We start from the raw sequence: 27,477 nt of genomic DNA, 5'->3' as shown, positions 1-27,477 counted from the left end.
TTCTAGGCGCTGTAGTCTAGTTGACTGCACTTTTTGACACACGGCGCAGTACAGGTGTATCCGGTATGAGAGTGATGCAAGAAAATTACGTTCAATCAACTAGACCACCGAAAGCGGTGTAAGGGTTCAGAAGATTCAACAAATGCCTGTCTGCTTCTTTAAACGGTAATTTGATTAGTTAGCACGGACAACGTGACCATACACCATAAATACACCGGTCCGGAAGATGTGCAGACTAGACACTTCGGTGCAAATAGTGCAGCGAACTAGACGGGGCTAGGATCTAACAAGCATTGTTGTTTACATGTGTTCCCACGGTAACGATGCAACTCGTTAGAAATTCGAAGCATTCAGCAGCCATTTTTAATTTTTTGATCTTCACCTTTGTATCATCATGTAATTTTAATTTAGTTGAAAGCAAAGTTTCTATTATTTAAAAGGGTAAACAAAGTATTTTTGTATAAGGTAAGTGTCTTCTCGGTCGTTTAGTTAAAAATGTGTTATTGGCTTTAGCATACAGTAAAATATTACGATTATTGGGGCATTCCACGAAAAGTGGTCATACTCCAGGTAAAAAATAAAATGAATTAATATGAATTTTTTTATTGTTTTTAGTTGCATTAAGGTTTTAATGTTTGTGAATGTATATAATTTGCATATTTCACCAACAAAATTTATAAACATTTTTAACCTATATGCTTCAGAGATGAATGAATTCAAACTTTGTTACAAGTATTCACCTCATTTGGTAAAATCATCGGTAAATGTCTGTTATACCGGCGACACATTTCTATCGGATATTTTCAGTTTTAAATGGTTCGTACTTACCAATTGTGTATTGTGGAACATAGTTGAAGGTGCCATTATGCTTTTTACACGAAAATAACTTCGATTTTTCACATTACGAGTAATTCTTTTGGGTCCTTTCTTCCGTTGCAGAGCATACAATATGGCGCGCACAGCTGTGAATCATCGCGCGTCGTGCTTGTGTTTTGTCGATTTGGAGTGGGTATGAGTAGTATGATTTGTGATATAACCAGGACGAGAAATGATGAACCCCCCTCAGGCAGATTTGGCTACACTTAAAACTTGCTCAACATGCCCATATGAGTTTTTTGCTCAAGTGTGGAACTCTGTCTAATCCAAGATTTTTGTAAAAATGCCCTCGGGAAGTTCCTGGGAAATGATGAGCCCCATCAGATTGATTTGTCCACACTTACAAAAGGCACTTCTGTCAGATTTTTGTCCATAAGCTTGTCAAAAATATACCCCTTGATATTTTTTTTGGCCACACTTAAAACTAAGCTAAACGTATTAACACACACACACACACACACGCACACATATTTACTTCCGGTCCGGTAATATGCAGAGGCCCTCTAGAATTGCTCTGTGACTCTCTCATTTCTTACATCATAAACATGTGAATATGTATATAATAAACCTACAATGAAGGCCAAGGGTGTTATGTATCAAATACCTTATGCAGGTCTTAAATCTCTTAAAACTATTGATAGTCTTTTAACCAAAAAGCAGCGCAAGAAAAAAAAGCTCTTGTCTTGCCAAGGGCCATGGTATGAAATTGTTGCTTAGTACCCCCCAATTAAAAAAATTACAACAATCCAGGAAAAAATCACATGTGGGGGGTTTCATATTTACTATCCCGGCCATCTTAGCAGCACTTGGGGCTGTTGGGAGCTTGGCTGGGGGATCAGCTGCTATAGCAAAAACAGTAATAGATGCCAAGAAGAATAAGGCAGAATTAGATGAATTGAAGCGCCATAACCTGGCCATGGAGAAACAAGGCAAAGGTGTTAAGAGAGCCATGAATAAGTTTAAAAAAAACAAGAGCCGCTTACAAACCAAGATATTGAAGCTTTAATCAAGCCACTGGGCATCAAAAATTTTAGAGGTGTGTACATGTCTGATTCTTTACCAGAACAACCACTCAACAAAGAGTGTGGCATAGTTAATTTGGATAAGTACAAAAATCAGGGCACTCACTGGATCTGTTATCTTAAATATTTAAAAAATGAGGCATTTGTGTTTGATTCATTTGGAGGTGTTCCACCTGAAAATTTAGTAAAATATCTAAAATCAGCTAATCTTTATTACAATAATGCCCATGTTCAAAATTTCAAAGATGTTAATTGTGGACATCTGTGTTTATCTGTTCTTAGATATCTGTCTCAAATAAATAAACCATCAATTGAAAATTTTCAAAAAGCCTTGTGGTATCTGAAACATCATGGGGGTATTCCATCTCACCAGCCAAAATTCAATATTGAAACTCAGATTACATGATGATATAGTGTATCCCAAAACAATAGATCTCAGAGCATTTTATGGCATGTACTTGATCCCTAATATTACACATCACAACAATACAATTGCAGTTGGTGATCAAAACATTGTCATCACTCCAGGGCAATATAATCTATCTACTCTAAATGCTCTAGTTACCCAGAGGTATAGTTTTAACTCAAAATTCTGTCTGTCACAGAGTAGAGATTGTATCTGCTACAGAAACAGTGGATCTGGGTACTATAGGAGAGCTGTTAGGCTTTGAGAACAACACAAAACTTGAACCGGCCATCAAACACACTGCTATTAATATACCTAAATTCTTAGCCATAGAGAGACTAAATATTCACTGTAATGTGGCCGAGGGTATGATCACCAAATCAAAAGGCATAGGCACTCACAAACAAACTGGCATCATTGCAACATTCAAACCTAACTCTGAATTTATGGAGCCCATCATCTACACTCCATCACCAACATTATATTTTCCTGTGTGCCATAACAGAATAGATTACATTGAGTTGATGGTCACTAATGAAAAAGAAGAATTAGTTGATTTTGCTGGAGCCACAACAACTGCAATCATAGAAATTAATATTTAAATAAAAATACATACAAAAAAATGGAAAATATTGAGAGTTATGAGCTACAATCATTTCCCCCAAACAGGAGGACCTTTGCAAATTTAAATCAACCCAATACAGAGATTGAGGTTGATCTTGATGTAGGGGGTGGCTTTATACACCCTCACAGAGCAGATCTATACATCAAATTTGATGTTGTAAAGCTCGATGGTACAGATTATCCGGCAAATTCAAATATAAGATTGGTAGACAATTTTGTGCCACATCTGTTCTCTGAAATTGAGATCAGAAAGCATGGTGTTGTTATAAACAGAGTAGATTACCCTGGCATTACCTCCACAGTTTTGGCCACACTAAAATTATCCAAAACCGAGGCTTCTTACTACAAAATAGGTGGATTTGAGGCTGGTGGTAAAATATTATCCAAGAGCCACACAGTATTGTTTCCAATGCGCCTGTTGCCAGGATTCTTCTCAGATTACAAAGATATTATGTGGAAGGGTGGTTTAAGAATTACATTTAGAAGAGCTGCCAATGATAATAATGCTTTGATGAGGTACAGTACATTGAACTCTACAGGGGAAGCTCTGCCTAATACCCTACCTGATGAGGGCAAGTGCCTTAGTGTTAATTAATTGAATTAAATTTTGTGCAAAAATAGAAATATCACCTCAGTCTGTTGTTGTAAAAATGAAGTTACATTTCATTTTGTTCCCTAAGAAATAGAAATATCACCTCAGTCTGTTGTTGTAAAGATGAAGTTACATTTCATTTTGTTCCCTAACTCTTCTCTCTTTATGATACAACAGGTCCGGAAGTACATCATCAAATTTGACCTTGATTGATCGATTTGGATTTGGTGGAAGTCCAGGTCCAGGAAATCTGTGCAGAAGCTCTACATAAACAGGTTCTTGCTCTATTGCTTCATCAAGTCGCAATTTCACAATACTAGGACGTTCATCAAGTGGTCCGTTGTCTTTTATTCGCTGGAGAATGTACTCTTCCAAAAACTTCATCCCATCCTTCATAGTGTTCTCAACCTTCCACTCACCGTGAAGCAGCCCAGGAACGATGAGAGGGGTTCCTACTTTGAACCATGGATTTGTAACTTCCACAGAGGCATATGGGGCAAAGAATGGAAAAGACTCTGGGAATCTCAGTTTGCCTGCTATTCTTCCACCTCTATATTTTCCTCTACTTAAGCAATACACAAATGCCCAATGGAAGCTGTTCCCTTCCATTGGACAGACAGCAAAATTCCTGAGACTGGCAATGAGTTGTAAAGTAAGAATCACGAACCTTCCGACCCTCTGTAAACAACCGTATCACTTCGAGTAATGTATCACTCCGTGCCAGCTGTTCGTGAATGGTGCGGCCATCATATGCTGCTCACTCGCAACCTTTAATTTTAGATAACATGGAAAAACGTATTCTTATTTTTTTAACTGATAATCTACACATTGAAGTATAATAAATTTTCTACAAGTGATTAAATACGTGTTCTTGTTCAAGAATGAACATATTTTTCTACGCCAAAAGTCCCATTTATCTGACACTGGGTTAACAGATCCCCCCTTCCCCCCTCCTCTCTCAGTATGACAGCGCCAAAGTTATACAAGAGAGTGAGAGATTCGTTTCAGTAAATTCAAGCCTTTATTGCCCAACATTGTTGACATGTAGAGTATTGTTTTCTCCTTTGTGCAACAAATATACCGCCAGTTTTAGCAGAAGCTAAACAAAGATAAGCCGGGGAATAAAAAGAGATTGTTTATCTTTCTCTCGGTTTCTTGTGCACAAGAAGGCGATAATAAGCGCATTATTTACGCACGTCTCATGCAAGTAATGTATTTTCTTACCTTGATTCAGCAGTTGCTTTTTTAACTTGAGGCATTTTCGGCGCTAGACATCATCCTGTCAGAGTACGGTCTGTCAAATTTGCTTCCCAAAAAGGAACTCAACGTGGCACAAGAGGCGATTTAAAGCCGACTGCTAAAATTGGGAAGATCGTCATCAATCATCACTATCAACATCTTCCCCACAGTGCACAGGACAGCTGTTTGATTGAAAGAATATGAAAACACCTCGCGTTGTATTGCGCTTATCTCAAAATCGGTGTACTTGTTTATACGAGCAACAACGTGTTTTTTTCGCGGGACTCACAACTTGACCGGTCGTTTTCCTTTCTTTCATCGCACCGAAAACACAAAGACGCAGACACACAATTACACTTGGACACCAACTTCACTGCTTGCTCAGGATAGCCCCGACACAACGTCACATAAACGTTAAGAACAACCTGCTTCTTGCCACTTTTCAAACGGCTGTATTTCCGACTACTCTGAAAACACGGGAGACCTTCCTGCCCGCATGGAAGTCGCCATGTTCGAAACTGGCGCTATTTTCTTGCTGTTCACGTGATCGATTGTAATTTATACAATAATCACGTATTATTATTATAAATAGAAACCTTTAATGAAAATATATTTTAAAATGTATAATCCAATGTAATTTACACGTTTCTCTTCCATAAGCGTACTTTCATAGAACGGACTACATGATGCGGAAGAAATCCGTTATTAGGCTGTTGCCAACCTCAATACTTCTCACTAAGTCAAGTGCAGAAAACGGAAGTGGTATGTCGAATGTCGGCATATGATAGTGCGATTTCACATTGTCAGTGACAATCCTCCGGGATGGTGACATCCTCACACTCCGGAATACTTTTGTGGGTGAAGGAGGGCAGGCCGTAGGGTGAGGGAGGTTGATTTAAAATAAACACCTCTCAACAAGAGAGAAGAAAAATGTGACAATATTTAAAAATTCACCTGCAAATATGCATTTTATTTTATATGTAGCGTACAATAAAATGTGACTGCCTCAAAATATTTCTGTATTCTACAGTCTTCTTTCCTCACTTTTATGCTTCTCTAAGTTGCCGTTTTAGGACAAATGAGTGTGTTTTTGGATGAAGTAACTTTAGATATGTTGAAGTACACTCTGGAGGATACTGGAATGTGTGACATTGAGGTGTAGATCGACCACGCTGTGACACGCTAATTTGTCATTAGTTACGAGATGATGAGGGATAGGTGATATTTGAATTCCAAATTAGTTAGCCGTCCCCATGACGGAGTGGTTAGCACATCGGGCTACGATTGATTGATCGATTTGGATTTGGTGGAAGTCCAGGTCCAGGAAATCTGTGCAGAAGCTCTACATAAACAGGTTCTTGCTCTATTGCTTCATCAAGTCGCAATTTCACAATACTAGGACGTTCATCAAGTGGTCCGTTGTCTTTTATTCGCTGGAGAATGTACTCTTCCAAAAACTTCATCCCATCCTTCATAGTGTTCTCAACCTTCCACTCACCGTGAAGCAGCCCAGGAACGATGAGAGGGGTTCCTACTTTGAACCATGGATTTGTAACTTCCACAGAGGCATATGGGGCAAAGAATGGAAAAGACTCTGGGAATCTCAGTTTGCCTGCTATTCTTCCACCTCTATATTTTCCTCTACTTAAGCAATACACAAATGCCCAATGGAAGCTGTTCCCTTCCATTGGACAGACAGCAAAATTCCTGAGACTGGCAATGAGTTGTAAAGTAAGAATCACGAACCTTCCGACCCTCTGTAAACAACCGTATCACTTCGAGTAATGTATCACTCCGTGCCAGCTGTTCGTGAATGGTGCGGCCATCATATGCTGCTCACTCGCAACCTTTAATTTTAGATAACATGGAAAAACGTATTCTTATTTTTTTAACTGATAATCTACACATTGAAGTATAATAAATTTTCTACAAGTGATTAAATACGTGTTCTTGTTCAAGAATGAACATATTTTTCTACGCCAAAAGTCCCATTTATCTGACACTGGGTTAACAGATCCCCCCTTCCCCCCTCCTCTCTCAGTATGACAGCGCCAAAGTTATACAAGAGAGTGAGAGATTCGTTTCAGTAAATTCAAGCCTTTATTGCCCAACATTGTTGACATGTAGAGTATTGTTTTCTCCTTTGTGCAACAAATATACCGCCAGTTTTAGCAGAAGCTAAACAAAGATAAGCCGGGGAATAAAAAGAGATTGTTTATCTTTCTCTCGGTTTCTTGTGCACAAGAAGGCGATAATAAGCGCATTATTTACGCACGTCTCATGCAAGTAATGTATTTTCTTACCTTGATTCAGCAGTTGCTTTTTTAACTTGAGGCATTTTCGGCGCTAGACATCATCCTGTCAGAGTACGGTCTGTCAAATTTGCTTCCCAAAAAGGAACTCAACGTGGCACAAGAGGCGATTTAAAGCCGACTGCTAAAATTGGGAAGATCGTCATCAATCATCACTATCAACATCTTCCCCACAGTGCACAGGACGGCTGTTTGATTGAAAGAATATGAAAACACCTCGCGTTGTATTGCGCTTATCTCAAAATCGGTGTACTTGTTTATACGAGCAACAACGTGTTTTTTTCGCGGGACTCACAACTTGACCGGTCGTTTTCCTTTCTTTCATCGCACCGAAAACACAAAGACGCAGACACACAATTACACTTGGACACCAACTTCACTGCTTGCTCAGGATAGCCCCGACACAACGTCACATAAACGTTAAGAACAACCTGCTTCTTGCCACTTTTCAAACGGCTGTATTTCCGACTACTCTGAAAACACGGGAGACCTTCCTGCCCGCATGGAAGTCGCCATGTTCGAAACTGGCGCTATTTTCTTGCTGTTCACGTGATCGATTGTAATTTATACAATAATCACGTATTATTATTATAAATAGAAACCTTTAATGAAAATATATTTTAAAATGTATAATCCAATGTAATTTACACGTTTCTCTTCCATAAGCGTACTTTCATAGAACGGACTACATGATGCGGAAGAAATCCGTTATTAGGCTGTTGCCAACCTCAATACTTCTCACTAAGTCAAGTGCAGAAAACGGAAGTGGTATGTCGAATGTCGGCATATGATAGTGCGATTTCACATTGTCAGTGACAATCCTCCGGGATGGTGACATCCTCACACTCCGGAATACTTTTGTGGGTGAAGGAGGGCAGGCCGTAGGGTGAGGGAGGTTGATTTAAAATAAACACCTCTCAACAAGAGAGAAGAAAAATGTGACAATATTTAAAAATTCACCTGCAAATATGCATTTTATTTTATATGTAGCGTACAATAAAATGTGACTGCCTCAAAATATTTCTGTATTCTACAGTCTTCTTTCCTCACTTTTATGCTTCTCTAAGTTGCCGTTTTAGGACAAATGAGTGTGTTTTTGGATGAAGTAACTTTAGATATGTTGAAGTACACTCTGGAGGATACTGGAATGTGTGACATTGAGGTGTAGATCGACCACGCTGTGACACGCTAATTTGTCATTAGTTACGAGATGATGAGGGATAGGTGATATTTGAATTCCAAATTAATTAGCCGTCCCCGTGACGGAGTGGTTAGCACATCGGGCTACGATTGATTGATCGATTTGGATTTGGTGGAAGTCCAGGTCCAGGAAATCTGTGCAGAAGCTCTACATAAACAGGTTCTTGCTCTATTGCTTCATCAAGTCGCAATTTCACAATACTAGGACGTTCATCAAGTGGTCCGTTGTCTTTTATTCGCTGGAGAATGTACTCTTCCAAAAACTTCATCCCATCCTTCATAGTGTTCTCAACCTTCCACTCACCGTGAAGCAGCCCAGGAACGATGAGAGGGGTTCCTACTTTGAACCATGGATTTGTAACTTCCACAGAGGCATATGGGGCAAAGAATGGAAAAGACTCTGGGAATCTCAGTTTGCCTGCTATTCTTCCACCTCTATATTTTCCTCTACTTAAGCAATACACAAATGCCCAATGGAAGCTGTTCCCTTCCATTGGACAGACAGCAAAATTCCTGAGACTGGCAATGAGTTGTAAAGTAAGAATCACGAACCTTCCGACCCTCTGTAAACAACCGTATCACTTCGAGTAATGTATCACTCCGTGCCAGCTGTTCGTGAATGGTGTGGCCATCATATGCTGCTCACTCGCAACCTTTAATTTTAGATAACATGGAAAAACGTATTCTTATTTTTTTAACTGATAATCTACACATTGAAGTATAATAAATTTTCTACAAGTGATTAAATACGTGTTCTTGTTCAAGAATGAACATATTTTTCTACGCCAAAAGTCCCATTTATCTGACACTGGGTTAACAGATCCCCCCTTCCCCCCTCCTCTCTCAGTATGACAGCGCCAAAGTTATACAAGAGAGTGAGAGATTCGTTTCAGTAAATTCAAGCCTTTATTGCCCAACATTGTTGACATGTAGAGTATTGTTTTCTCCTTTGTGCAACAAATATACCGCCAGTTTTAGCAGAAGCTAAACAAAGATAAGCCGGGGAATAAAAAGAGATTGTTTATCTTTCTCTCGGTTTCTTGTGCACAAGAAGGCGATAATAAGCGCATTATTTACGCACGTCTCATGCAAGTAATGTATTTTCTTACCTTGATTCAGCAGTTGCTTTTTTAACTTGAGGCATTTTCGGCGCTAGACATCATCCTGTCAGAGTACGGAACTCAACGTGGCACAAGAGGCGATTTAAAGCCGACTGCTAAAATTGGGAAGATCGTCATCAATCATCACTATCAACATCTTCCCCACAGTGCACAGGACGGCTGTTTGATTGAAAGAATATGAAAACACCTCGCGTTGTATTGCGCTTATCTCAAAATCGGTGTACTTGTTTATACGAGCAACAACGTGTTTTTTTCGCGGGACTCACAACTTGACCGGTCGTTTTCCTTTCTTTCATCGCACCGAAAACACAAAGACGCAGACACACAATTACACTTGGACACCAACTTCACTGCTTGCTCAGGATAGCCCCGACACAACGTCACATAAACGTTAAGAACAACCTGCTTCTTGCCACTTTTCAAACGGCTGTATTTCCGACTACTCTGAAAACACGGGAGACCTTCCTGCCCGCATGGAAGTCGCCATGTTCGAAACTGGCGCTATTTTCTTGCTGTTCACGTGATCGATTGTAATTTATACAATAATCACGTATTATTATTATAAATAGAAACCTTTAATGAAAATATATTTTAAAATGTATAATCCAATGTAATTTACACGTTTCTCTTCCATAAGCGTACTTTCATAGAACGGACTACATGATGCGGAAGAAATCCGTTATTAGGCTGTTGCCAACCTCAATACTTCTCACTAAGTCAAGTGCAGAAAACGGAAGTGGTATGTCGAATGTCGGCATATGATAGTGCGATTTCACATTGTCAGTGACAATCCTCCGGGATGGTGACATCCTCACACTCCGGAATACTTTTGTGGGTGAAGGAGGGCAGGCCGTAGGGTGAGGGAGGTTGATTTAAAATAAACACCTCTCAACAAGAGAGAAGAAAAATGTGACAATATTTAAAAATTCACCTGCAAATATGCATTTTATTTTATATGTAGCGTACAATAAAATGTGACTGCCTCAAAATATTTCTGTATTCTACAGTCTTCTTTCCTCACTTTTATGCTTCTCTAAGTTGCCGTTTTAGGACAAATGAGTGTGTTTTTGGATGAAGTAACTTTAGATATGTTGAAGTACACTCTGGAGGATACTGGAATGTGTGACATTGAGGTGTAGATCGACCACGCTGTGACACGCTAATTTGTCATTAGTTACGAGATGATGAGGGATAGGTGATATTTGAATTCCAAATTAATTAGCCGTCCCCATGACGGAGTGGTTAGCACATCGGGCTATGATTGATTGATCGATTTGGATTTGGTGGAAGTCCAGGTCCAGGAAATCTGTGCAGAAGCTCTACATAAACAGGTTCTTGCTCTATTGCTTCATCAAGTCGCAATTTCACAATACTAGGACGTTCATCAAGTGGTCCGTTGTCTTTTATTCGCTGGAGAATGTACTCTTCCAAAAACTTCATCCCATCCTTCATAGTGTTCTCAACCTTCCACTCACCGTGAAGCAGCCCAGGAACGATGAGAGGGGTTCCTACTTTGAACCATGGATTTGTAACTTCCACAGAGGCATATGGGGCAAAGAATGGAAAAGACTCTGGGAATCTCAGTTTGCCTGCTATTCTTCCACCTCTATATTTTCCTCTACTTAAGCAATACACAAATGCCCAATGGAAGCTGTTCCCTTCCATTGGACAGACAGCAAAATTCCTGAGACTGGCAATGAGTTGTAAAGTAAGAATCACGAACCTTCCGACCCTCTGTAAACAACCGTATCACTTCGAGTAATGTATCACTCCGTGCCAGCTGTTCGTGAATGGTGCGGCCATCATATGCTGCTCACTCGCAACCTTTAATTTTAGATAACATGGAAAAACGTATTCTTATTTTTTTAACTGATAATCTACACATTGAAGTATAATAAATTTTCTACAAGTGATTAAATACGTGTTCTTGTTCAAGAATGAACATATTTTTCTACGCCAAAAGTCCCATTTATCTGACACTGGGTTAACAGATCCCCCCTTCCCCCCTCCTCTCTCAGTATGACAGCGCCAAAGTTATACAAGAGAGTGAGAGATTCGTTTCAGTAAATTCAAGCCTTTATTGCCCAACATTGTTGACATGTAGAGTATTGTTTTCTCCTTTGTGCAACAAATATACCGCCAGTTTTAGCAGAAGCTAAACAAAGATAAGCCGGGGAATAAAAAGAGATTGTTTATCTTTCTCTCGGTTTCTTGTGCACAAGAAGGCGATAATAAGCGCATTATTTACGCACGTCTCATGCAAGTAATGTATTTTCTTACCTTGATTCAGCAGTTGCTTTTTTAACTTGAGGCATTTTCGGCGCTAGACATCATCCTGTCAGAGTACGGAACTCAACGTGGCACAAGAGGCGATTTAAAGCCGACTGCTAAAATTGGGAAGATCGTCATCAATCATCACTATCAACATCTTCCCCACAGTGCACAGGACGGCTGTTTGATTGAAAGAATATGAAAACACCTCGCGTTGTATTGCGCTTATCTCAAAATCGGTGTACTTGTTTATACGAGCAACAACGTGTTTTTTTCGCGGGACTCACAACTTGACCGGTCGTTTTCCTTTCTTTCATCGCACCGAAAACACAAAGACGCAGACACACAATTACACTTGGACACCAACTTCACTGCTTGCTCAGGATAGCCCCGACACAACGTCACATAAACGTTAAGAACAACCTGCTTCTTGCCACTTTTCAAACGGCTGTATTTCCGACTACTCTGAAAACACGGGAGACCTTCCTGCCCGCATGGAAGTCGCCATGTTCGAAACTGGCGCTATTTTCTTGCTGTTCACGTGATCGATTGTAATTTATACAATAATCACGTATTATTATTATAAATAGAAACCTTTAATGAAAATATATTTTAAAATGTATAATCCAATGTAATTTACACGTTTCTCTTCCATAAGCGTACTTTCATAGAACGGACTACATGATGCGGAAGAAATCCGTTATTAGGCTGTTTGCCAACCTCAATACTTCTCACTAAGTCAAGTGCAGAAAACGGAAGTGGTATGTCGAATGTCGGCATATGATAGTGCGATTTCACATTGTCAGTGACAATCCTCCGGGATGGTGACATCCTCACACTCCGGAATACTTTTGTGGGTGAAGGAGGGCAGGCCGTAGGGTGAGGGAGGTTGATTTAAAATAAACACCTCTCAACAAGAGAGAAGAAAAATGTGACAATATTTAAAAATTCACCTGCAAATATGCATTTTATTTTATATGTAGCGTACAATAAAATGTGACTGCCTCAAAATATTTCTGTATTCTACAGTCTTCTTTCCTCACTTTTATGCTTCTCTAAGTTGCCGTTTTAGGACAAATGAGTGTGTTTTTGGATGAAGTAACTTTAGATATGTTGAAGTACACTCTGGAGGATACTGGAATGTGTGACATTGAGGTGTAGATCGACCACGCTGTGACACGCTAATTTGTCATTAGTTACGAGATGATGAGGGATAGGTGATATTTGAATTCCAAATTAGTTAGCCGTCCCCGTGACGGAGTGGTTAGCACATCGGGCTACGACGCCAGGGGTCCCGGGTTCGAATCGTGGCCTGGGCATGAATGTTTGTGAATGTCCATTCATCGTTTTCATCATATCATCATCATTCATCTCCATCTTCGCAAATTAGCCATAAGAGGCACAAGAGGGGGAAGTAAAATAAAGCAAATCAATCAAATCAAATGAGTTAGTTTCATTATTTTATCTAATTAATAATTATTAATTTAGTTAATCAAATCATATGTATTAGCTTACTTTCATTATATATAATAATAAATCATAACACTTTCAAACATCAAATAAATTTAATGAAGAAACCCCGGTTTTAAAACGTCATTTATCTCAATGTGTCACATTCTTCTAACAAGGTTTTTTTTTTAGTAAAATATGAGAGAAAATTAATCCTTACCGTCTTACTCCTGGGGGATAAGATGTCAATTTTGTTTTTGATTTTTTTTAATTAGCATTGCTTTTCTTCCACTTTTGGCTAATCCCGACGATGAGAATGAGTGATCGTCAGATGAAATTGATGAAGGGACACTCACCAATAACACCCATGTCGGGATTCGAGCCAGAGCTTCGGTGATGAGTCTGAAAGTCGGCCACCAGGCAAGATGTAAATTTTTTTTAATTTTTTTTTTATTTTACATACATTCATTAACTTTCAACAGGTCATCAGTGATACACTGCTTATTCCGCATCTGTTGACAAATGGAAATGTTTTTACACCTTGTAGGCTATGTGGATTATTTTTTTTTAATAAGATTGCAACACTGTTAGGGTACACGTGCTTTTGTTTACAGAAGGTCTGAAGTTCTATGATTCTCACTTTAGTTCATTATTTAATCTTCTTGAGGCGAGATCGATGTAAAAATTCATTCTGGAAGAGGAAAGCATGGATTTAGAAAAAGAGAGGGGAGAGAGAGAGAGGGAGCAAATTACACAGATCGGGAGATTTGATGCACATAAAGAGTGTGACAGAGAGAAATACATTTGTTGTACAATTTCAAGTGCTTATCAACCAGAAAATGATAAATGTAGTATAGCCTATACCTAATTGTGCATTGTGTGAGAATGCCATTTTAAATTTGCCCCTTCAGTTCTCTTTGAGACGATTACATAAACAAGCAAGAATGAAGGGTAGGTTCGTCCTGATTCCTTGGTTTGCCACGTGAGTATTGTAATTCACTGTTGTGTCAATAACAATGGTATTTATTATTATTATTATTATTGCATCCAAAGTAAAGATCTATTATTTTACCAAATAATTAAGTGTGCAAAAGATTTCAAATACCGTCATCCCAGCGTTACGTGTGTGACATTTCACACATAAAATGAAAGGTTCTAGACACGATGTTGGATTAATTCAAATTCATAGTGAACTGATAATAAGTTGCTGTAAATGAAGAAAAAAACTTCAGTGTGATCACATAGCCTGAATACATGAAAAACATCATGAAAAATGAATGGTAAAAATGTCATATCCGGGAAATGGATTTCTTCAAATTTACATGGGAAAGTACTTACGGAATTGAGTTTCTGTGTAATTTCGGAAGGTCGTAGAAGTGTTTTCTCGCATTTTTCAATGTATTTACCCTCTAAATCATGTATTTTTCTATAATAATGTCCGTCCGATGCATGAAAGCTGTTGCTTGCATTTCCATCAATTATGACAATAAAAATAATACATTGTCATAACTACATTTGAAAATGGTTAGGCTAAGTCCAAAGTTCCACATTTGTGCAATATCTATAATAATTTAGTCATATGATTGCTCAAAATTTTATTCATATAGGGGAGACCGGGGTAATTAGAACATGGGGTTATTGGAACATGTTAATGTAGAATAATTTAAAACGAAAAGACTGGTGTAATAACATTTCATACCTATGTACCTACACTAAACCTACATGCAGAAAATTTGTTATTGGAATAACTACACAAAAGTAAGTTTTATTTGACTTTTATTATACACCTGCAAAAAATGATGTGACGCATGTTTGGTGTTTCTCTGCTTCTGCATATACTGGATGTGAATGAAAGAACCCTTGCAAAATTTTCTTCACCCCTATAATAAAACATAAGGGCACACTTTTCATGTGAGTTTGGTTGTCTATGGGCATTTTGCCTGGTTTTTATAAGCAAAGTTCTTATTACCCCAAAAATTTCTCCAAAGGGGTTATTAGAACATTGCGTAATTTGCTTGATTTTGCTTGGGGTAATTAGAACAGTCATGGGGTAATAAGAACATCATCTTGAAATACCATGAATATGACAATAAAAATAATACATTGTCAACAACATTTGAAAATGGTTAGGCTAAGTTCAAAGTTCCACATTTGTGCAATATTTATAATAATTTAGTCATAACAGTTATTTTTGACTGGCAATATGAAAAACAAATATCTTCAATCATATGTGTTCTTTCAGACAAGAAAGATATGATACATTCAAATTTATAATTAAATTTATTGAAATTGTGTACATTTGCATTGGCATCAAGGTTTATATACAAAGGTCAACTCTTTAAAATTGTACAATGTATAATATAATGTCATACTTGGTATTTTGTATCAACATTCAAAAAATGGTAATTGTAATCATTAGATAAGTATATTGTGATATACATAGTAAAATAGAATCAGAGGATGACGATGTAGTCCTATTCAAACTGGAAAAGTACTACGCTGTATATTACGAGCGAAAGTGGTATGTTGGTAGAATTATTAAAATCTCTAATGGCCAGTCTAAAGCAACAATCAAGTTTCTGGAGGAAAAAGAAACTGGCAAGTTCGATTGGCCACGAAGACCTGATGTTGAGGAAATTGATAGGAAGTTTATATTTTACGGACCTTGGAGTTAAATGGAATCGGTCCATTTACCCTTCCATTGTATGACATCATTAAGAGCAAGTATGAAGCTTTCAAAAAAGAAATCAAACATTCAAATCAGTAGATCTACTGGTGCCAAACTGACAAATGTTAATATGGGTCAAGTGTTCTTTGGTGTAGCTTTTGTCATGTAGCCTATATTTTATGGTTTCATATATAATTGTTTTTTGAGACTGATAAGCTTAATTTCTGTATATATTAGTTTTTCACGACAGTTAAACCTGTTAGTGTAAGTTATCTTAAGTGTTTTTAGAAGTATTAGCACTACTTGTTACAAATTGGAGTAAGTTTTCCTCCAAAAAAGATGCTTTTTTGTACTTTTTCTAATTGATATACTAGATTGTACATGTAACTATTAGAAGTTTTTTCTTTACTACATTGTAGAATGGCCTGTAACCTTTCAAATAAATCATAGAACACTGATTTTCATTCACACATGTTTGCTTCACAACTGGGAAATTGAACTTTATGAAAAAAGACGTTAACTTGGGATTTTATTTAAACAAGCATTGATAACTCCAGAAGAAGTAGAGCTATTGTGTTCAAATTTGCAGGATAAATGAGACATTTATATATGATGTTCTTATTACCCCAACAGCAATCTAAAGCTATTCAGTTGAAATTTCTAACTTATGTTCCATTAACCCCAAATGGGGTAATTGGAACAATTTTATGGTGTCATGACAATTTTTTTTTTTGGACGAGTATTTGCAATGCAGGTATGGTCATTATTTTTTTCAAAAATATACAAAAGATGTTCTTTGAAATGGTAGAAATTTTTAAAAAATCCATCAGTAACTTTCTGAGTAATTTACAGTGGAACTTCTACAGGCTGTTTCCTGTTCTAATTACCCCGGTCTCCCCTAATGCAATTAAGTGTCTGAAATTACTATTTAAACTAATTTAATTAAATATGATGTTTAAAAAAGCCAATTTGTATATCATGACAAAATTATCAAATTGTGCAATATTCTGAATTCATATTCATAACAGTTATTTTTGACTGACAATATGAAAAAACAAATATCTTCAATCATATGTGTTCTTTCAGGCAAGCAAGATAAGTTACATTCAAATTTATAATTAAATTTATTGAAATTATGTACATTTGCATTGACATCAAGGTTTATATACAAAGGTCAACTCTTTAAAATTGTTCAATGTCTAATATGATGTCATACTTGGTATTTTGTATCAACATTCAAAAAATGGTAATTGTAATCATTAGATAAGTATATTGTGATATACATAGTAAAATAGCTGTAACAGAGCAAATATGTACATTTACAACACAAACATTCAAGCTGTTAAGCACTTATGGACAAAAATATAAAACAAAAACAATTGAAGATAACACATACTAAAAAATCTGGCTTGAACTAGTTGCTCTAATACTAGTTGTCTGTGACTTTTAAAAAGATCTCAAGATGGAGGGAAGATAAGTAAAAATGTGGCTATTGGTGAAGGATTGATATTTGTATAAATCTGGATATTTTGAAAGATTATACTTTACAAGTTAATCTTTAATAGTTTGTTTAAACTATATAGAGACATTTTGTTGATAACAGAAGCTTTAAAATGCTTTTATAATGGAATAATCTGTATAACGAAGAAGGAAAGATTTGGAACTGGTGTAAAGTGCCTAGTTTAGTAATTGAGAGCAGGAAATTATTATCTGCTGGCATCTGCATTAACTAGCTAGTAAATGAATATTGCATTATCTAAAATGAGAATCTTATGAGAAATAAGACTAAGTGAGTAAAACATTTTCTGCATTTTGGATGTGAATAAGCCAAATGTGAAGTTTTGAAAATTGAAGGAAGTCATCTTGTGGACCTGATTGAGGAATTTGACATGTTGAGTGTGCTCAGATGTAGAACTGAGGCATGCCCAAATATTTAGAGAAGGACTTACTCTGCCTCGCAAGGAGACAGTAAAGAAGTGTTTTCTTCATATAAATGTTCTTTCAAATAATTGCATAATTTGATGCTATTGTAACTTTTGTTGTTTCTAATTTTTTTTTATCAATATAATAATTATAAAAATATTTATTATTGTATGAACATAAACACTGTTCATCAGCATATGTAAGCTGGTATTCCTTTTCAACATATATCCGTAGCTTCCTACTGAGCTATTACATTGATTTGAATTTTTGACAGGTATATACATAAAATGATGTGCCAATCAGGACTTCATATTTAACCGAGGACATTTATCAAAGTGATTGATTAGTGAGATAGTTTAGACTGAATTGTCTTCTCGATATTTAGTCACACTTTCTTCTCTTTTCATCACGTGCCATCGTCATATATTTAAGATTATGAGACATCAGGTGATTAGTTGAAAAGGTTCAAGCTTATAATAATCTTTGTATTGTTTTGCATCTTGTTCTTGTTTCTGAGGTTAGGTGTTTATTTCTTTAAATATGTCAGATCCAAAGGGGGATTTCTGCTTGGCAGATGTTATGGCTGCTCTCAATGCTATCAAGGATGGCCAAACAGATCTCAAAGCTAATCAGGAGGATCTCAAAGCTAATCAGGACAAGACTAATGCTCAATTGATAGAGTTGAATGATATTATTAAAACTAGTATATCAGAAGTCAGAGTGTTCAGAGGTGAAATCAAAGCTACTTGTACAGAGCTTAGAGAAGAGATCAAAGATGAACTCGAGGTGGACGAAAAGACAAAAATGGCGAATAAATTGGACGAAATAGATGATCTGTCCAGGCATCTGCAAGAACAGGAAAATGAAAGTGAAGAAGATGCAATTCGTCTCAAAGAACAAAGTATCTTGAAACTAGGAGAGACTTACAAGAAAGAGAGCAAAGCAAAAGAACTGGCTGAACTTATTAGGCAGACGAGACTCTTCCTCTGCACCATTAGTAAGGCGAAGGCAGCAAAATTGGTTCGTTCTCTGGTTGACGTGTTCTTGGATCTGGAAGCCAGCATTGGCGGTAAGGTTCAGTTGTGCAAGGAGTGCATTGAGAGTGCAAAACAAGAGAAAAAGACTATCCTCTGGCAGTATTTGGAAGCCTGCCTAATAGCTTTGTATTTTGACACTGGAATGTTTACTGAAGCTCTTCACTTAGGATCGACCTTATTAAGAGAACTGAATAAGTTTGATGACAAAAAGTTATTGCTAGAGGTTCAACTTCTAGAAAGTAAAACTTACCATGCCTTGAGTAATCTTCCAAAAGCACGTGCAGCACTTACTTCAGCTCGGACTACAGCTAATTCAATATATTGCCCTCCAAAACTACAAGCATCGCTTGATATGCAGTCAGGCATTCTTCATGCTGCTGACGAGAGAGACTTCAAAACAGCATACTCTTACTTCTGTGAAGCATTTGAAGGCTATGATAGTGTGGAAAGCTCAAAGGCCTTGACTGCATTGAAGTACATGCTGCTGTCCAAAATAATGTTGAACACACCAAAAGATGTGCAAAAGATCATAAGCGAGAAACTGGCTCTGAAGTATGCCGGAAGTGCAATTGAAGCTATGAAGTGTGTTGCTCAAGCAAGTCTTAAGAGATCTCTGGTAGACTTTCAGGAGGCTGTGGATAAGTCTAAAGAAGAACTGGAAAATGATCCAATTGTTCGAGCACATTTAGACAGCCTTCATGACACAGTGTTGGAACAAAACCTTTGTCAAATCATCGAACCTTATTCTCGTGTTCAGGTGGATTATGTTTCAAAATGCATTAACATACCTGTAAACCAAGTAGGGAAGAAACTTTCACAAATGATTTTGGACAAGAAGTTTCACGTTATTCAGGACCAAGGTGAAGTGGTGTTTCCCCAAAGTGTATCAAATGTCCAGTTGAAGGATACAATTAGGAAAGGCACCAAACTTAAATTGAAACAAATTAATAAGACTGTTTTCACCAATTGCCCAGGTGCAAGGAGAAAAGTAACAACTCATCCTAAACATGTTCGTAAAAGAACATTCAGGCAGAGATGTTTGAAATTATGGAGGAGAAAATTTAGTCTAGAAGCATTCCATGCTTACTCCTCACATATTTGTACTTTGACTGTGATAGCATGCTTGATCATGCATCGTACACATGTACGCAGAAGATGTCACGATGATGTCATGAAGTTAAAGTTAACTTCAAATTTGTAATATCGTAGACTTACCTTTTAATCATTTGATTACTTACCTGTAATGTATCTTTTCAAAGGCATTGTTGCAGCGTGCAGACATGTCTTACTATATTTTATCAGATATGTGACTGAAAATTACTTGATGGGTAAAGATTGTTACATACTTATAGTGCTTATCATTCGTGATTAAGTTCAGAAGTACAGTAATATGAACTATGAGTGTTGTAACATTCTTATGTGGTTGCACATGTTTGGAAAAAGTATGTTATGAAACATACATAGTTTTATTAGTATGTGAATTTGAAACATACAGTTTAGCAAAATAACTTTATTGTGTACATGTAACATCTGATACGAAGAGTTATCTTGAATACTTTCACTATGACAGTATCAGTACATGTTTTAATTTGGGTATTGTCGATGGAGTAAGGTCAGTGGTTACATAGCTTGACATGTTGAGTCATGAATATAGTTCTGTTTCAATGCTGAAATCAATCAATCACATATGCAAACCCTAAAGTTGAAAAATATTATCAAAGATTCTTTGTTTAAAGAAAAGAATTACACTTTACTTTGTTCTGTGTGAACATAAAGTATAACTTAGTGGCCTAAGGATAGGTTCACATGCTTCCGATATCATGTGAAGTAAAGACATGTCGACTTTGAAGTGTTAAAAGGGGACGTTGAAGAAACCGAAGACAGGTTTCATCCAAAAACAGAAAAGTCTCGGATCGTCAAGCCTTAATAGGTTCAATATAATAATTTGGAATTTAATATCGTTTATCTCAGATTGCACGGTGATGGTAGGGAGAGTAGTTAGAATGCTCACACCCGATGGTAACCTGTTGTCTAGGTAAAGTAGGGGAATATTAATAAAGGGGTTCATGCATATTTATTCACTTTGTTCAGCAGCCTGATTCTTCTGTTGGAATACACTGTTAGCAATAAAGGTGCGGTAATTTGGGCACACGTGTTAACATTTGACCACATGTAAGCTGACAACTTATTATGATTGTATACCCATCTGACTTTCAAAGATTTTTAATTTTAACAAAGATTGATTTGCTATACATCCTGAAATATTGTTGCAGGATAATTTAATCTATACTTACCATCCACAGAGTAAAGTAACTCAAAGGGTTGGTTGGTTGGGAGTTTCATATTGACTGAGTGTCAAGGGTGGTATATAAGACCTCAGTTCTTTATTCATATATTAATTTTGGCATTATGAAATTGCTAATGCTAACATGTTGTTTATTTTGTTCGTTTGGAGGACAAAAGATACTCCTTCATTCCACTACCATACCCATAAGGGTTGGTTGGTTGGGAGTTTCTTATTGACTGAGTGTCAAGGGTGGTATACCTAGTGGTATCATAAATACTGACACAAAGTTTGAGGCAGTGTGTACAACCGGTTTTCAAGGTCGCGGCCAACCTTCCTGTGCAAGAGGCTGGAGTGGGCCATTGTGAGTTGAGCTGTCATAGAGGAAGTGTGTTCGTAAAAGTGTAGCTATGGAGTGGGGCGATTACGAAAATCGTGTGGCAGTAATAGCGCTTCATAAAGTGGGTCAAACAGCCCCCATGATATTCAGAACACTTAAAAAGTTGAATATCAGCAAATCTTTCGTGTATTGGACCATCAAGTGATTCACAGAGACTGGGACAGTTGATGATCGCCCAAGGCAAGGCCGCCCACGCAGCGTACGAACCAAAAAGTTAGTGCAAGCAGTGGCAGCCCGTATTCGGAGAAATCCTGTACGAAAGCAGGCAGTGCTTGCTCGTGAGCTGAACATTCCCAAAATGTGAGTGTCTCGTGTGTTAAGAAGTGACTTGGGGTTGAAGGCTTACCGGCGAAGTACAGGTCACTTCCTCAATGCACGTCTGAAAGAGCAGAGGGTGATAAAAGCAAAATGCCTCCTGCAGCGTTACGCCAACAATGGCCACAGGAAAATTCTTTTCACAGATGAAAAGATATTCAACATTGAGGAAACTTTCAATCGCCAAAATGACCGGGTGTATGCGTCAACATCCCACGAAACTCGGGAGAAAGCCCCGAAGATCCAGAGGGGTCATCATCCGGCCTCAGTCATGGTTTGGTGGGGTGTGGCGTATGATGGCACCACCAAGCTGCATTTTTGTGAAAAGAGGTGAAAACGTCAGCCAGAGTGTACGAAAATACTGTGTTGAACTCTGTTGTGAAGTCTTTGAGTGACACTTTGGTCAGGAACCAACATTGGACCTTCCAACAGGATTCCGCACCTGCCCATAAGGCACACTCTACCCAGGAGTGGCTCAAGAGCAATGTCCCGGACTTCATTGCTCCAGCTGATTGGCCTGCTAGCAGCCCTGACCTCAACCCGTTAGACTACAAATTGTGGTCAGTGCTTGAGGGCATGGTCTGTACGAGGAGGCATGCCAATATTGACAGTCTGAAACGGTCCCTGGTGAAGGCAGTGGCGACTTTCCCTACGGAGACAGTGCGTAATGCTGTAGATGAGTGGCCGCAGAGACTTCAGGCCTGTGTGAAAGCCAAAGGCGGCCATTTTGAACAATGATTAGTGTTGTGTGTTCGTTAGACCTGTAAGTAACCTATACAATCAGGACATTAAAGTATCTTTAACACTTTCGTCATAATTCACTTTCAATGTTGTGTCAGTATTTATGATATGACTAGGTATAAGGCCTCAGTTCTTTATTTTTTCATTCTTCGTATATTAATTTTGGCATTATGAAATTGCTTATGCTAACATGTTGTTTATTTTGTTGTTTTAAAAGGACAAAAGATACTGTTGCATTTCACAACCATACCCATGAGAGTTGGTTGGTTGAGTTCTTCTCTTAGGCTGTTGGTTAAAGGTGGTACTGTGAGTCACAGTACTTTGTACATAATTTTTTCATTTGTCGGCTGTTAATGTCAAAATTTTCTCACTTTTCGTGCTTCTTTCCTTGAGTTTGAAACATTAGTTCAGGTATGAAGTATTCCTCTGTAGAGTTTGCCTTAAGTTGATCTTCATGATCCGACATTGATCCTCATTCATATTTCTTGATCCTTAGTTGTGTTGAATGGTGGAAAAATTTAATATAACAAATATTCTTTGTCATTTGTATTTTGGAGTGCAAAAAATGTATAATATAATGTGATGGCATGTGCATAATAATTTTGAATGTTAAGATTTAGCTTTGGCTTGAAAAATATTTACTAGGGCACAAAGATTCCAAGAGTTGAATCGTAGGCTCAAATAGGAATGAACTTGACAAAGAGCAAAGTGATTCACGTGTTGATCCAAGCTTCAGTCAAGTAGTTGTTTCCTTTAAAATGCTAGTATGCATTATGGCTCCAAAATGTGTTCACAAAGGGCTGAATAGTAAGTTCGAGCCATGACGCTGCGAGTTCAGTAACAACAATTATTTATGATTTATATTTTTTGTGCGCACATCATAATTTATACATTTCTTGCATGAATTCATTTGCAATGTAAGAAATTTTATATTCAGCACTCCGTAAATCTGAGGATGTTTGCTTTTCAATGCAGGGACTTACATTTTTGTCTTGTTAGCTGATGTTGCTAGATGAATGGATCAATTCCTAATGGGAAATTTAGATCAGAGGTAACTTACTCTACATGTAGAAAATTATTATTAATATATTTTTTGGCTAAATAAAAATTAATATAGAAATTATGCTCCCAGGTTAAGAATGAAGTTCTGAATGGTGCTTCATTGTTTGATAATAAATAATAATGTTATGTAGGTACATTGTTTATGTAAAAATGGTTACTTTACTGGATAATAATTGTTGGTATGTCGAACTTGATGTTTTTTGTTTTTCAATATTATTATGTACAAAAAATTCATTATGTGTAGTTGCACTGTATTGGTTCATGATGAACAAGTTCTTGTTATATTGTTGGAAAACAAATATTCCATTACACTCAATTGATTATAATGCTGAACATGAAAACAGTTTGTAAATATAGAAGCATTATATTAATTATTATATGTTGAAAGTCTTAGTAGTGCTCAGATCTCTTGTTGTGGGTTCGTCCCTTGTTGAGCGCCAGTATGACAATAAAAATAATACATTGTCATAACTACATTTGAAAATGGTTAGGCTAAGTCCAAAGTTCCACATTTGTGCAATATCTATAATAATTTAGTCATATGATTGCTCAAAATTTTATTCATATAATCCAATTAAGTGTCTGAAATTACTAGTTAAACTAATTTCATTAAATATGATGTTTAAAGAAGCCAATTTGTATATCATGACAAAATTATCAAATTGTGCAATATTCATATTCATAACAGTTATTTTTGACTGACAATATGAAAAAACAAATATCTTCAATCATATGTGTTCTTTCAGGCAAGCAAGATAAGTTACATTCAAATTTATAATTAAATTTATTGAAATTATGTACATTTGCATTGACATCAAGGTTTATATACAAAGGTCAACTCTTTAAAATTGTTCAATGTCTAATATGATGTCATACTTGGTATTTTGTATCTACATTCAAAAAATGGTAATTGTAATCATTAGATAAGTATATTGTGATATACATAGTAAAATAGCTGTAACAGAGCAAATATGTACATTTACAACACAAACATTCAAGCTGTTAAGCACTTATGGACAAAAATATAAAACAAAAACAATTGAAGATAACACATACTAAAAAATCTGGCTTGAACTAGTTGCTCTAATACTAGTTGTCTGTGACTTTTAAAAAGATCTCAAGATGGAGGGAAGATAAGTAAAAATGTGGCTATTGGTGAAGGATTGATATTTGTATAAATCTGGATATTTTGAAAGATTATACTTTACAAGTTAATCTTTAATAGTTTGTTTAAACTATATAGAGACATTTTGTTGATAACAGAAGCTTTAAAATGCTTTTATAATGGAATAATCTGTATAACGAAAAAGGAAAGATTTGGAACTGGTGTAAAGTGCCTAGTTTAGTAATTGAGAGCAGGAAATTATTATCTGCTGGCATCTGCATTAACTAGCTAGTAAATGAATATTGCATTATCTAAAATGAGAATCTTATGAGAAATAAGACTAAGTGAGTAAAACATTTTCTGCATTTTGGATGTGAATAAGCCAAATGTGAAGTTTTGAAAATTGAAGGAAGTCATCTTGTGGACCTGATTTAGGAATTTGACATGTTGAGTGTGCTCAGATGTAGAACTGAGGCATGCCCAAATATTTAGAGAAGGACTTACTCTGCCTCGCAAGGAGACAGTAAAGAAGTGTTTTCTTCATATAAATGTTCTTTCAAATAATTGCATAATTTGATGCTATTGTAACTTTTGTTGTTTCTAATTTTTTTTATCAATATAATAAATATAATAATTATAAAAATATTTATTATTGTATGAACATAAACACTGTTCATCAGCATATGTAAGCTGGTATTCCTTTTCAACATATATCCGTAGCTTCCTAGCTTCCTACTGAGCTATTACATTGATTTGAATTTTTGACAGGTATATACATAAAATGATGTGCCAATCAGGACTTCATATTTAACCGAGGACATTTATCAAAGTGATTGATTAGTGAGATAGTTTAGACTGAATTGTCTTCTCGATATTTAGTCACTCTTTCTTCTCTTTTCATCACGTTCCATCGTCATACAATGTACTTGAACCTGATGTTGCGAGCATCTGATGACGTAATCACCGGTAAGTGTTTCCAAAGACAGTTTTTTTACTATATTGCCCACCTTAACCTTACTGTGATGGTGCATGGGGCTATTCGTGGATGGTTATACGATCCAGAATGGTTTTTGGGGCTATGCGTGAATGGTTTATGGGGCTATTCGTTGATGCTTATACTATCCTGAATGGTTTTTAGGGCTATGTGTGAATGGTTTTTGGGGCTATGCAGGAATGGTTTTCGAGGCTATGTGGGAATTTTTCTGTTAAGAAGGTTGAAACACTTCTTTGCCGTTTGAAATGCAACACTAGTCAAGATTTGCCCGCCATTTTTCGTATTCAGGAAGCGAGAAAAGAACGAACCATAATTACTCGATATGTTGACAATAGATACTAATTTCATTAAAAAAAGCGAAATCCCTTGTTAAACAATGTTTCGCAATGCATAATAGGTAAGTACGAATGTAAAAAAGTAGAGAATGAACGAGTTAGAGCAATTTCCCGCATATGATACTTTGGTAAATATATATCGGAGACACATTTCTTCATTTTTACAAAGAAACTACTTACGGAAATGAGTTTCTGTAGTATTTTGAAAGTTCGTGGAGGTATTTTCTCACCATAGAATGCTGCACAAAAGGAAATAAGCACTTTTGATATAATAAACTTCCATTTTGTGCAAAGCGACAACATTATGCCGTTGTTTCCATTATGTACCTGCAGATGGTGTGAGCGTCGAAAGTCATGCAGTCTCGCCAGTGTTTCCAAACGTGCCTTCTTTTTTACCTGAATTTTTTTTCTTTAACTATGCTTACGTAACCTAACCCAATCTAGACTAGACTCTACTTTACGTCCTTATCTGCATGGTGATTGCTTCTTTGCGTTCGCGGTGCGCGTTCGTGGTGCGGCAGACTGCATCTCTTCGGGTAAGTACCTTTTTCTTTTTACATTTTCTGTTCACAATAGCCCCACTAACCATTTACGGGACGAGGTATGCCTACGAGGTTAGGTTAGGCCTGTTAGGTTAGGTTCCTTTAGCACGCATTTCACCCCTAAATATGTGCTTCATCATCGAAAAAGGTAACATTATAGTATGGGGAAACGGATTCCTTCAAATTTACAGGAGAAAGTACTTACGGAAATCATTTTCTGTAGCGTGGTGGAAGTTCGTGAATGTAGTTTTGATCAATTTTAATGCGAAAACTTGTTGTTTTCTGCGAAAATCTCTGTCCGACATGCTGTTTCTGCTGCTGCTGCCATTTGCTTTCTGCACTAGAGTACAATGTTCCGTGTGTTAAGATGACGCAACACCATAGTCAGTGTTTCAGCCTCGCCGTGTTTTCACTAGAACATTAGGCATGAGTTTACAATACCAGACCACTCTCCTATTACTATAAAATTTCACCTACTTACTAATTTCGGTGTCCTGATGACGTCTCTATAGTTCACATTTGGCGCTCACTTGTTAAAATTGTACATTTACGTATAGAACTTGTAAAATAACCACGGTGATTGTCCATACACAGCAATTCGGAACCATATTTCTTTCGCAATTTGTTAATGGTCTTCCATTACGCACAACAATCTTGCTGACATCAGATGAGGAATGCCTGCCTACGAGGTTAGGTTAGGTTCCATTAGCATATACAAGGAAAAATTAATATTTTAGCTAAGAGAACTATGCCTTGTCTTGCCTGTTGATTTCTTCATGTTGGGAAAATGGAGTTTTCCGTGCAGCTATAGTTCTCATGGTAGGGTTACGTTACGGTAAGCAAACATAGTTTATTTCGTTTTTTTCTCGATTTCCATACTTGACCGCCAATTATTACATGCAGATTCGTGATTAGGAGTTCACAATTAGTGAGTAGGCGAAATTTCATAAAAATTGGAG

General features: G+C 37.0%; 1 pseudogene across 1 annotated transcript; it reads left to right on the top strand.

The window, feature by feature from the left end:
• The first annotated feature begins 356 nt into the window (after positions 1–356).
• On the top strand, positions 357–25,209 carry LOC146000487 (26S proteasome non-ATPase regulatory subunit 11 pseudogene; annotated as a pseudogene). Its single transcript, XR_014443504.1, has 2 exons — positions 357–465; positions 3,698–25,209. The product of XR_014443504.1 is annotated as a 26S proteasome non-ATPase regulatory subunit 11 pseudogene (transcript).
• Positions 25,210–27,477: the final 2,268 nt, after the last annotated feature.

The sequence above is a fragment of the Lepisma saccharinum genome, chromosome 16, assembly GCF_977018435.1.
Source record: "Lepisma saccharinum chromosome 16, izLepSacc3.1, whole genome shotgun sequence".
In the NCBI taxonomy this organism is placed as follows: Eukaryota; Metazoa; Arthropoda; class Insecta; order Zygentoma; family Lepismatidae; genus Lepisma; species Lepisma saccharinum.
Note: the sequence above shows the minus strand (reverse complement) of the source record. Positions and strands in the feature narration are given on the sequence as shown.